This window comes from Tyto alba, unplaced genomic scaffold (genome assembly GCF_018691265.1).
Source record: "Tyto alba isolate M040663 unplaced genomic scaffold, T.alba_DEE_v4.0 Super-Scaffold_12, whole genome shotgun sequence".
Classification (NCBI taxonomy): Eukaryota; Metazoa; Chordata; class Aves; order Strigiformes; family Tytonidae; genus Tyto; species Tyto alba.
Genome location: NW_024881274.1, coordinates 3,253,087 through 3,266,540, shown reverse-complemented (window position 1 = coordinate 3,266,540; position 13,454 = coordinate 3,253,087). Strand labels below are relative to the sequence as shown.

Here is a 13,454-nt window from a genome sequence, read left to right as displayed (position 1 = left end):
ATGCAACAACTCTCACACCAAGAACAAACATGAAGGAATGTAAACTCAGTCTTTTACAATAGAGAGCACTGACACACGGCACTTTCTATTGGGCTCTTTTTAGTTATATTTTAATGATGTGTTACAGAGCATCTTGAAAATACAAAAAAATCCTCCTACATAACTACATCGTTCCTTTGAATTATCCAAAATAATTCCAGACTGAGACTGAACTTTCCTTCCTACACAAGCACTCCAGAAAACTTGAAAACAATGTTATTTGCCTTAATGTACACAAGCACCTACTACATCAAACTAAAAGCTATTTCTCCTCAAACACAACGAAGATGTGTCCAAGATCATTTTACATATAACATTATATATGTTACTATGGGCTTATTTTTTAAACTCTTCCAAGTTTGGTCTAGCCCCATCTGTTATTCCATGCACTGAAGCGTGGGAGCCAGACCCTGTGCCCTTGCATAGAGTTAGAAAAGACTCCAGAATTTATTCTCTCTGTTGTTGTTTATGAAATATGTGATATACTTTTGGATTACTTTAATCCATGATTAATATTGTTAAATTATAGCTTTAGTATTTATAAGCATTTTTATGTGCCAAAGTGCCCAAAGAAACAGTTTTAAACCAGTTACATTAGGAAGAAGAAAATGGACACAAGTGAACAAATTTCAGCCCAGTTTTCTATTTTATGCTGGTGTCACAACACAGTAAAAATTTTCAGAAAACCAAAACCATTTGAAGGTTTAGATCAGGTTTGGGAAATCCCACAAACAAAACCAGCCTTGACAGTCAGGAAACAAATACTTTGTTGCAGCCATAGTTTCAAGGAGATTTGGGGTTTGTTTATCGACAACTCAACAGTCACTTTATACAGCCTATGTGAAACCAGAATTATTGTTTCCTCTGAGAGAGGTATCTGGGAGGGGAAAAAAAAAGTTAGAATCTTTATTAAAAAAACATTACTTTATGTACTGCTCCTACAAAGTTCTAAAACGGGATGATATATCAAAAATATTACTCAATCCAAACTAATTGCAAAAATCAGGTGTTCTAATGATGATAAATGACAAAGCACACCTATTGCCAAAAGGAAATATATATATAAAAGTATGTGTAGATATATATGCACACATATGTATATGTAAGTGTATATATATAGTCTCTCATGGCATTCTGACCGGCTCCAACTAACAGCCACTATTTCTGCTCCTAAACTGCAGTGACAGAGGCTCAACATGGAGACTGTTTTCCACCAAACTGACCCCTTTGCACTGCTCCATATTATTTTTAATCACATCTTGCAGTTCACACCAGAACCCACCACACGGCATCATTTCTTACATATAGCATTAATATTTATTCAAATTTTCTTGCAGAACTTATCTAGAAATCAGTCAGCCAACAACTTGTCACGCTTTATGCTTTTTTTTTTTCCTGACAATCCACAAAGAGCCTGAAATCAGAATATGGAATAGCGGGCCTGCTGCCAGCAGACTTCCTGCACTCAGAGCTTGTAGCATATGGATAAGCTCTTAAAACAATACAGAAAGACGACTTCTTGAATGTAAGCAGTCAGGACTAGCTTCACACAGAAGTTCAGCATGAGTGTCTAGACTATGAGCAAACTGCCACCAGATATAAATCTGGGGATTTATAGTATGGACACTTGACAAGTATAGATTTAAGCTGCCCAAATTCCAAAATTGCAGATTCCAGTAAGGGCTCACATGCATCAGATGCATGAACACAGGTGGTAGCATGTGACATCTGAGATGGGTAAATCCCCCACATATGCCAGAGTCAGCTTTTAGTGCATCCATAGCTAAATGGGTAGTAATTAATAAACCAAGATTTACTCTGCATATAGTATTACTCTTTAACTGAAGAAATCAACCCAAACCACACTCACATAAAACACAGTATTGTAAAGACAGACTCATCACTTGGAAGATTTTTACAGTTGCTCAGTTTCCTGATAATGATTAACAGCTAAATAATCTTATGTCGTATGATCTAATCTTTCTTTAAAGATGGTTTTATCCAAACTTGGAGAGATTTTTCATTCACCTCTATTTATGAAGAACGTTAATTTGCATCTAGGATTTTTCAGTGTTTATGCTAGAGTGGAAAACCTTGACTACACAAAAAAGCGTAGCACACGCAAAGCCATAAGCAGAGCCTGCAGTAGTGCCTTATCTGCTCTTCTGACTACAAAACTGTTTGTCTATGAGGACAAACACAATGCAAGAGTTTTAAGCTAATCATAATAGCTTTCCCTGATGCAAAATTTTAATTGTAACCAAGACACATAGGAGAATAGACAGTATACAGTTACAAAAGGTACACAAAAATCAGTTAATGGATTTGTTTTACATGGATGATGAAATTTCTCACTAAAAATATCTCATTAAGGTAACTATTTCAAATACAGTGCCTTCAGATCTATCTGACCTAAACTATATTTATGAATAGAAATAGCTTAGTAAACAGATTAAACAACCATATTCGGGTGCTTACTAAATAATGTTCATTAACTCACTTAAAAAATTTGCACATGTATCCACCAACTTCAGCACTGTTCTTCGTTCCCAAAGATCAAAACCACAGCAACACAACATGGAAAACTAACTCAGTGCAAGGACTATGAACGCATTCAGTAGACTTAGACAAAGTCTTTATTGACTAGATTTGTTAGGTAGTCTTACAGACATTTACAAGAGGAAGAAGCAGTAAAAAAAAACCACAAAGAAGTAAGAGTTCGATGCAAAGCTTATCCACTTTATGAGGATCCCTGCAGTTATAGCTATGCCGGGGGAAAGAAAAGATACTGGCAACATCCCCTAGCAGAGAGACAATGTGTGCTGACAGAGCAGCTAAATCATCTACCCAAATAACCTGAGAATGAACAAAAGCCCTTCTTGAAAACCTATCTGTCTGTGTGTGAATTCTGTCCACTCTGATACATAGTATTTTCAGGGTCTGAGCAAGTCTGCAATAAGAACTCAGATCTGGAAAAAAGTCACAAAATCACAATTCCCTCTGAATTTCCCTTGCTCTGTGGGAACACAAACATACATGCATGAAAATGACTGAGGTTTTTTTAATTTTCATTTTGGATGTTTTACAGAGCTTTGCTCTCTTTCCATTTTCATGTATTTATACTACTGACCATTCTTTTTATTCAGAACAAATTCTGATAAATTAATTTGTTCATATTTTAAGTTTCCATTTTTTCAAGATCCTCTTTAATCTAATCCTTTCTCCCTGTCTCCACAACCCCTTGAAAGCTGATGTCATCCACAGGTTTTACTAGTACACTCTCAATTCTATCATCCAGGTTACTAAGCAACTTGGTAACCAGTTTTGCATCCACTTTACAGCAATTTTGATCATGCTACATCTAATTTTTCTGACAAAAATGTCATAGTCCACCATACCAGAAGTGTTACTAAAATCAAGATCAGGAATTTTTCACCTAGTTACAAAGTCTTTCTCATCTTACAGCAGGTAGTAGCGCTTTGTTCAAGGCTAATTAGCAGTGCCAAAGGATGGAGAACCGAGATCTTTCGGTTCCCATTCAGCAAAGTCGAAATCAAATCAATAGACCACTCCATTATTCACTCTTTTAAAATAAATCCTCAGTTTCAACCATGCATGTGCTAATCAAGTTGAGGCTTACATAACACCAAAAAAAAGCCAACTTTTTTTAGTGCCTAGGAGATGGTCTAGCAGGCATCACAGCCCATATTCCCCTGACTTACTCCCCTCACACTTGCTTTCAAATGCTAGTGACGAAAACCTCAGCATAGACCCCCATGACTGAAAATACTTCTCAAGTTCGCAAAAATAAATACTTGCATCGCTTTCTCTTTGGAAATGTACACTAATTTAGAACCACACCATTTGGCTTGTGATCACAACTTGTAACTGGCAAGAACTCCCACTGTTATTACTTTTTGGGATAACTACTACCCACATAGTGCCAGATGGTATATTCCACCTCTGCTGAGGAGGTGTAGGAGCACTGCCTGCTGTCAGCATTGCATTTTATTCTTTTTTTTTTAAATCAAGACATAGATAATATTACCAGTCTGAAGAGAAAGAGGGTGGGCTCCATTATAGCTTAAGCCTTCGAAGAACAATATTCCTTTCTTTAATGGTTCCTGTTACACTAAATCTCTGCTTCTGAAGACAAAAAAGCAAGGGATGCATTGACACATGCCCAGGTATTAACCAAAGGCTGGTGCCAGTGGAAAGCTGCTCACAAAGATTTCAAGCAAACGCTAATGTTCTAATTGTGAAGAAGACTATCTCATAATAACAAATGTGTGAAACAGCAGAAAATTGAGTTGGGGTCCTCTAATCAAATCTTACATTGAAAATTAAAGGAAGAATTATCTGAATAAGAGAAAAACAAATGCCCATTAGATTAGCAAATGGGAGATTTTTCCCTTCATAAAACATAAATTAGCTATTAAACTAAGATTATTTAGAAATGCAAAAGCTTCTAGAAAATATAATAAGCATTAAACTCTAACTTAAGCAACTACAGAAAGTAACAAATTAAGGAAGATACAGTTGTATGTACAGAATAACTGCCTGAACCCATATCATTTTGCAAATACCGTTACAAATAGTCACACGAAGAACAGTGTGGCCTGCAAGCTTGAGGCAAGCCAGCAAAATCCACAAGCACAAGCATTTATTTGGATCATTCAAATCACTATATTCACTCACATTTGCACCCCTCCACATGCTCTGGTTTACAGCTCTCATAAAAGTTCAACACACACACTTCCTTTTCACTCTTTCCTCCAAGCATCACATATTTCTAAACTCTCTTCTCACGATATTTTACTTTGCTTTTCCCTCTCTCAGAATCCTTCCATATTCTATTCCATAAAATCTCTGAAGGAAAGTTGTTTATCTGTTTGTCCACTATTCTCCCCTGTGCTGAAGACTTTCTTCTGCAGCACTCACAAAAAACAGCCTGGCTAAGCCTATCCCAATTATCTACTCAGCAGCTGACCCCTTATGTTCACAGACACGCACTAACTGTTGAGAAGAGAGCCAAAACATGAAATAAAATCTGCATACTATTAAGGGAGCCTAGAGAAAGAGGAGTGGACACAGGGAGCTCAGGCCTGCAATGACAGAACTGTTCTGACCAACTTTGAAGTTACAAGCACCATGCTGCCATCCCCCTGGCGACTCCCTAAATCCTGGTGAACTACACAATGCATAGGCTCTCCTGTTGACATCGCTTGGAATTAAAAACATGTACCTCATGTCTACAAAAGTGCTGTGTACCTTTATCTTCTAGTTACTAGGCCTCTTTAAATCATTATCTGGAACATTAAGAGCACCCTACTATCAAAAATAGTTTCTCAACACAGAATAATCCCACAGGACAGAATGGGAGATAAAGCAAAATGGAAAATGATTTGTTATTAAAGAGGTAAATAAAATGACCGACAACAGGAGATATGCACACTTCATTGTTCATTGCACTGCGGTTGCATATGTTTCCCTTACCTTCTAATAATACTTCTTCATTAAAAATACTAACTTTACGGGATCACAACCCAAGAAGAGAAGATGGCAAAAGCTCATTTTTACTGATGGAAAAAGGCATTACCAGAATCTGCTGTGCCAGACTGGTGGGACAAAACAGGACTATTAACTCCACCTGATCAGCATCATCAGTAAATAATTTCAAGGCAGGAACACCAGGAGGAAGGCAGTAAAATTGGATTATTCTTTTTTACCTTGTACCCAAACATGTGGTTCAGCACACCTGAGACACCAGCAGCTTTCAGCAGAGGAATGAAGACAGCAGGAGTCAACAGCTGGGTGACGGCACAGACAGGTAAAACTTCTCTGAATAGTAATAAAAGATACACCTTTTGTTTGTTTGTTTCCCTAAAATAATACAGCCAATAAACCAGTTTGTTTAACAACTGCAGCAAGAATCTAAATTCTCTAACATCTACACCTCTAGATACATGAACAGGAAGCTACTCAATTCACATTTGTTTCTTCTTACAGTCTTCTCCCCGTTTTCCTTGTAATTTTCTAGAATTCATTGGAATTAATAATGTTTCACAAACTCAGACAGAAGCAGCCCACTGAAAATGCAAAGCATGACATAAGAGCCCATAAATACAGCTTACCAATATTTAAGCCAACTGTTAAAACACTGACCACAGGACCTAGCTCAATCATCTTAATACTCTGCAATTCAGGGATGGAAAATTCACCTGCAGGGAACTTCAGATTACCATCAAGGTGACTGGCAGTGAACAGAAGAGACCATAATTGTTTCCAGGTTAAGGATATTAAGACACTTTCAAGAGTATCAGTTAATGCTTTTCAGCAATTGGAATCAATGCACAGCTGCTTTCTGGAACCACAAACACTATAAATATTCATATTCCTGTTCTGAAGAGATATTTTATACCATTTTTAATTTTTATGCTTTTCATATGTACGAATGGTTTCTCTTTTTCAAATGTACTCATCAAGTTTCTCATCCAAACTAAGAAGGAAACCCAAATTGTTAAGAGAGCCAGCTGAAAAGAACATGTTAAAAAAGGGGGGAACCATTTACACACATATACAAGCCTCACTCATTAAGGTACCTAAAAAATATAAATTGCAGCAGTGATGTTTCCTACTGACTGCTTTATAAAAACATCTTAAATAATCTGGATATAGAAAAATAGCATCAATCTGCCAAAATATTATTCTACCTTCCAGACATAAGGGAAAAATTAAATAAACACCCAAAATATCTAAAAGTAAGTAAACAGGAAGATCCCCTAACATAAAATACAAATTCACCATCTATTTTCTCATCCTCACTAATTAGTAAGAAATTCCCAGTGTGACTTATATTGCAAACAAGAATTCACCTATCCAAAACATTTTTTTCATTAATGAGATCATCACAAATCTCCAATTTGAGATCACTACAATTCAACCATAATTAGCAACTGAAGCTGATATAACTAAAAATTAGACAATAGAATATTCACCACTAAAGGGCGGGACTCTAGAGCAAAACCACACATTTACCCTATTCACTGTTATTTGGGAATTTTACCTCCAGTGCTCTGTCAAGCTATTCCATATTTTAATCTTAAAAATATCCCCTGCAGTAAAAGATGCAGTTCAACTATTCAGCTGAATTTCATTAGTGATGTATTTCTACAAGCTTCAGGTTTTAAGTACTACACAATAGAAATCTGCAAAGTGTCATTGATCTCTGAAAACCAAGTCATCTATTGCAATGGCAAAACAAACAGAAGAAATGGAAAACAGGATGTAAAGACAAATAACTCAGCATGACGACCAAACCTCTACTGTATTACATGCAACCTACTCTGAAAGAAATTATCGCAAACTTCCAGATTAAAAAATTCAAGGAAAGAGGAGCAAGAAAGCTTGTCTCCATCTTGCCAAGCTTTGGAAAGGCTTGGATAATGGAAGATACAGATTTGCTATTTGCATACACTTACAGCTCAGCACAGGAACAGACACAGCTTTCAGCTTTCTCGGCTTTGATCAGCATAATAAGGTCAGAAACGCTAATCAGATGACTTTTCAATAACTTACTGAAATGGGCCAATATGAATGGAACTGCTTGTGGTGCAAGAAAGGATAATTCATACATACCAGGATCTCCGCTTTGGACATACAGCACTCACTTTATTCTTTCTTATTAACTATAAGCGAACAACTGATGAGCTACAAGTTGATCCAAAACTTCAAAATTGTGAGTATGAAAGATCTCTAACAACAAATCACTTCCCAGCCAAATAGGAAAATTAACAGCAACTCCAGCCTTCATAGCACAGAGCTATCCGTCTGCTCTGGAAGATATTCCTTCAGTCACCAATATGTTCTTTTCATAAAGGACAAATAAATAACAAATACTGGTAATAGCTGAAATGTCAACATGCATGATTCATCACTCTCTTCATTAGTTATGCCAGTTCAAAAGAGAACACCACTCTAACAGATTACTTCCCTACCCATTAGCTCATACAACATCATTCCTCATCAGCGTGAGGGCCCCAGCTCAAGAAGGCAGCGGCATGTGGAGACTTGCCTGCATAGGAATAGTAACATGAACTCACCAGGATTCTTCATGTTCCTGAAGTATCTACATGTGCCTTTGCCAAACTGGCTCTTAAGGATTACTACCTAAGGTTACTTCTTCAGTAAGGTAAATAATTCTCATCTTTATGAAGCAACAGGGCTGATGGGAAGAAAATTTAAAAAAAAAAAAAAAAAAAAGCCAAATTTTAAATTCAAAAAAAGCAAAATTTTTAGCAAACAAGCCAGTTACTCAGTGCATGAAAAAGCTTTACCAAAAAAATTATAAAAATGACTGAGGAAGACCGAAGTTTGCTTTATGCAGAACACATACAAAACAACTATTACATGTATTTTATACACAACATGAATAAGTAATGATTCCTTTGAAAACAAACAATCATGTAGTGTGGCACAAAACCAAATCTGAGTTAAAAAAGCATACTATACTTCTTATGTCACTACTAATTGATGTTCTCTTAAAGAGTATTTTTCAAGATGGAGTTTCTCACACCACAGTATGAATTAAATTATTTGACACATTTTGGAAAGATAGGTAATAAAAGCTGCCCAGGAAGAAAACCAGACTGTTCAGGGAACTCTCTAGATTAATCAAAGATTTCTTTTCCTGAAGATCCGAAACACCACAGTTCTACCACCACAGCTCCCAAAACTTACAGCATTTTTGTTCAACATCCAGTAAAGTAACTTCTGCTCTCTTGTTGGAACCCCACAACCAATGCCACGCTAGGACAACCACCTAAATTCCTCTCAAATTTCTCCATCACCCTCATCATTACACTAGATCCTTCCGTCACAGGTCACCTAAGTAGAACCCTCAGCAAACTGAACTGGATGAGGCGGCACCACATGGGACAATTTCAAGACTGGGCTCTAAAAGCTCAGTTTCTCCCTTCTTAATGTAACTCAACAAAGTAAGCCACTACCTTCTCTAATTAACGTAGAGTTTGTATTTCAATTACTTTTTAAATGAACGTAAACCAACTGTATTTTAGCCCCATAAAGTAATGGATCTAGAATCACTGTAAGTAATACAAGTAGAATTTGTTTTTTAAAGCTCATAAAGTCCAGTTGGCAAATAAATCAGAGATTAATAGTCTAGTTCACTCCAGCGCTGCAAATGTTTGCAGATGCAGTGAGCTTTTAACACTAATTTATCTCCAGTGAATGCAACAGGCCTACTCTCTACATTGAAGTTAAAATGAAGATGTTATTCCAAAATGAAGACTTCACATTATAAGAGCCAGAAACAACCAGTGGGCTCTCTTCTGCTCTCACTGAAGATGATGGTAACCTCCCACAGGCCTTACCGGTAACGTCACTAGGTCCTGTACAACCATGCAGCTTTTGCATGTCCTACAAATGCTGAAAAATGTTCCTAGAGGTTGGCACATACCTATTATATTGGAAGAAAAGTGCAAGACAATATGAAAGTAATGATCAAGCTGACCACAAGGATTATAATCAATGATGTAAGTAAGGCTGTAAGACTGTGAGTGTTTTTCATGTTCTACTAAGAATAAACAAAGCATACATACACTCACTGTACATCAAAATGTACCATTTTAAGGCTTCATGCAAGGACTCCAGGCATGAGTTCATAATTGGCATCAACCACCCAAAGAGATCACAGCTGCCATGACAGACAGCTCCAGCTACTCTATTTCATACTCTTGCATCCTCCTCCTGTCACCTTTGTGTTCAACAGGTCAAGTTCAGTTTATTGATCCAGCTAGAAATGAACTCTACAAAAACAAATAGTTTTCATTCACCCAGCAGCTGCTCAAGCTGGTATGAGAGAGAGGGCTACACCACCACTGCGGGTGGGAGAACAGGGACACGAGGTCACCGATTTCACACCAATTCTTAAAATCAGCTTAATCTCATCAAGAAAACTACCCCTAGAGCCATTTGCTTGTCTAGATGTCAAAGGAAATCATCTTGCCATATCATTCTGCTCTAAAGAAAATTCCTACTCAGAAGTTAAAAGAAACAATGTGTATACTTATGACTTTTTACATCAAAAAGACAAAACCAGGATTTTTTTTTTTTTTTTCCCTTTTTAAAGCAAAAGAATTTTTTAGTATTTCACAATGTGGAATTACTGGTGTTACTAGCCTCTCAGTTGATCACAAGTTTAACTACCTACAGAAAAGTTAAATGTAGGTAAAACATAAGGAAGAACTTTTTTTTTTTTTTAAGAAAAAAACCATAAAGTTGAGAGGGTTGCACGTTACTTTTTTCTTCTTTAATGTACCAAGAGGTTGTTTTAGAGTTTGCTGGCTGACTTCTTTTTGTTTTCCTTTTGCTACCTAATAAAAAAGTAACATACTATTATCAGTTTTAACAAGTATACTGAAATTAAAGATGTAGGACTCTATACTAATGAAACTTAAAATGTGTCAGAGGCAAACCAAAGAAGGCCTTGCAGAGAAAGTGTTCTGGAAATACAGTTAAAAAACAAAACCCACAGAACTCAGTGTAGAGTGCATAGCACTGTAGGTAATGCACATTTGGGCCTTATACAGTTTGCATTTATGGACATTAAAATTAATAAATGAGAATTTAAAAGCATAAAGTTAGACATGCTTGTCTGTAATGTTGCATGAAAAAGTTAATCTTTCAAAAATTCACTGAACATAGCAGGCATGCTCATGTATTTCTCAACATTAATATAGATATCACTTGTATTGTAAAGGTTTAATTGAAAGTAAATCTAGTGTATGTAACCTGAAATGTTAAAAGGTAATTGTTAGGTACCTTAGAAGACATATTTTTGTTCAGAATATGCATTTCAATTTAAAATTAAGCTCACATAAGATCATGGGAAAACCAATGGAAAAGACAGAAGGATGAGAACAAGACAGGAATTGCTACAGTGCAATCAATATTGATAAGGATTTTATTTTATAAAATTGTATTACTCATCCAGCTACACTGAATATGTAACCAGTAACTCACATTGTAATTACAAGTCTAAATCTGCATGCGAGCGCGCTTCAATATTGTACAACCACAGTCTAGATCCAAACAGGATACAGCCCTACCACTCCTCTCCACTTACACAAAATTGGTGGTAAGTTTGGAGTACACAGTGTCTTTTGCATTTATGATGCACTTAATAAGTTACTACAGAAAAGAAGCACAGCTCTTTAAGTAGTTTATTTTCCTCAGAAGCCCCAGAGTCATAATGGCCAGAGACCTCAACTGGTTGAAGATAAGTCTTCGCCTTAGCACTACTGCTTTCCTACCCCCAAACTGTTTGTTCACAGAGCCAAGAAATAGGACTTCGATTATGGCAAGTAGCAACATATTGTACTTTCATAGTTTGACTGCACGTTCATCATTCATTTTCTAGATAAACATACCTCTACACAACGTACCCACAATCTAGGGTGTCTCTTACCATTCCAGTAAGAAAGCCTCATGTGAGTGTAGCAAATTCTCTTCAACATGTTCTCGCAAAAAGGCACTTATTTCACTAGCTGCTTTTCTTTTTCCTTCTTAAGTCATACATTAGGAATGGATGTTTCCAGTTGCAGGTTTGGTATTTAAGTTTTGAGGATTCAATAAGAAAAATAGACAACACCCAACCTTTAGCATTTTGAAGAAATCACTCCAAGCTCCAACCTGAGAAATGCTGCAAGCAGGATTATTTCATGGCCACGTTGTTCTTCTCTCTATGGCACATTCGCTGTATTTCTTCTTATTCTCCTCCCAAATTCAACACTAATTTGCCTTCGTTCAATGTACTGCAGCTATGCTACACTCCTCAGCAGCACTAATTAACCTTCATAATTTATTTAATTTCTCCAGGTATTTAATTTTCCTTATGCTATTTTCACCTGTATAAAAGCCTAAAATCCACAACAATGCATCATTCTCTGAACCAGCTTACTGTCTAGCATATGCTCCTGAACTTCCCAACACAAATGGGGATGAGAATGTGTCTTTTCCTTGCAAAACATCCATCTGAGAGAAGCTGTCTGCCTCATCATCTCTCATTTCGTTTTTACATTTTAGCCCCCAACAATCAACCCACGCCTGTAACAGAAAGATACTGTGTGTCATTAGACTCCGCACTCCTTACTCACCCTATGGGAGGAATAAAAGGATGTTTAACCCTTGTTTTTCTCCAGCACTGAAGCAGCAGGAGGGAGTGGAGGGCGGTGGGTGTTTGTCTCACGTGTGTGCTACCTGCAGCACAGCCCCTGTAAATACGGGGCCATTCTGCAAGAAAAAATCCCCCTTACACCATCCCTCAGCGTTTAACGGGATGGCTCTGAATTCTGCAGCACGTGATTCGCACACGAAATAGTAACCACTTACCTTTTCAGACAGCACGCCACTCTCTTAAAAATAGGTGATTTCTAATTTAAAAGATGGGATTTTCGAAACTCTACCTGCGGGCTGCTCCTACCGACCCCACCTCCACCGCCGCTTGTGCGCTGCCCGCTGCTGTCCCAAGTTTAATTAACGGGCAACAGCCCCACGGGCGGGCGGCCGGCCCCAACCCGGCCCACGCCGCGGGCTGTGGGCCGCCCCCGCCCCGGGGGGATGCGGGGAGCAGCGCCAGGCGACCCCTGCCGCCATGGCGGGGGTGTATCTGCCCACACACACGCACCCCCCCCACACACACACACACACCCCCCGGCGTGGGGCTCTGCGCGGCCCCCACCCGTGTGCGGCACGGCGCGATTTGAGGGGGGGGGGAGGGGCGTGGCGGGGGGATTTCGCCGCGATTTCCACCCAGACACCGCTACCCGCCGCGCGCCGACATGCCGCCGGGCGTCGCCCCCCCCCCCCCCCCCCACACACACCACCACCATCCCCCGCCCCAATCTGCCGCCGCGGGGGGTGGTGGGACACAGACAGACGGACGGACACGCAGCCTCTAGCCCTTACCTGGCGCGCCGGCGTTGGCGGGGCTCCCCGGCGGCCCGCGCCCCCCTCACGGCCGCGGCTGACGAGCGCGGGGCGCGTCCCTCTCCCCACAGCGCCGGGAGCCGCCGCCGCCGCCGCCGCCGCCGGGGTGAGCGCGCGCCCGAAGGGGAGGGGACGGGGAGCGGGGGGGGCGGCCAGTCTCGCCCCTCCTCGGCGGCGCCGGCTCCGCCGCTCCCCCGCCGCCTCAGCGCCTTCCTCGCCTTCCTCTCTCCTCCCCGCCCGCCCGCGGCCTCCCCCCGGGGCGCGGCGGTCCCCGCGCCTCCTGCCCCCCCCCCCCCTTCACCCACCCGCTCGCTCCGGAGCGCGCCGCCGCCTCCCGGGTGCGCGCAAAGAAGCGGGGGGGGGAGGGGGGAAGGAAAGGGAAGCGGCGGAGCGGGCGCGCGCGCGCG

The 13,454-nt window shown here is 39.9% G+C and overlaps 1 protein-coding gene across 10 annotated transcripts in view; it reads right to left on the bottom strand.

Moving 5' to 3' along the window:
* Positions 1-13,454, bottom strand: part of TANC2 (tetratricopeptide repeat, ankyrin repeat and coiled-coil containing 2) — a 281,670-nt gene that overhangs the window by 237,563 nt on the left and 30,653 nt on the right. For 6 of the 10 annotated variants that reach the window (XM_042787173.1, XM_042787174.1, XM_042787175.1 and 3 more), the window contains exon 1: positions 13,027-13,207. The exons of 3 other annotated variants lie outside the window; for them this stretch is intronic. The gene's annotated coding sequence lies outside the window, so the exon portion shown is untranslated. Of the gene's footprint in view, positions 1-13,026; positions 13,209-13,454 lie in introns of those variants that run through there. One more of the 10 variants, XM_042787180.1, reaches the window with a different exon arrangement.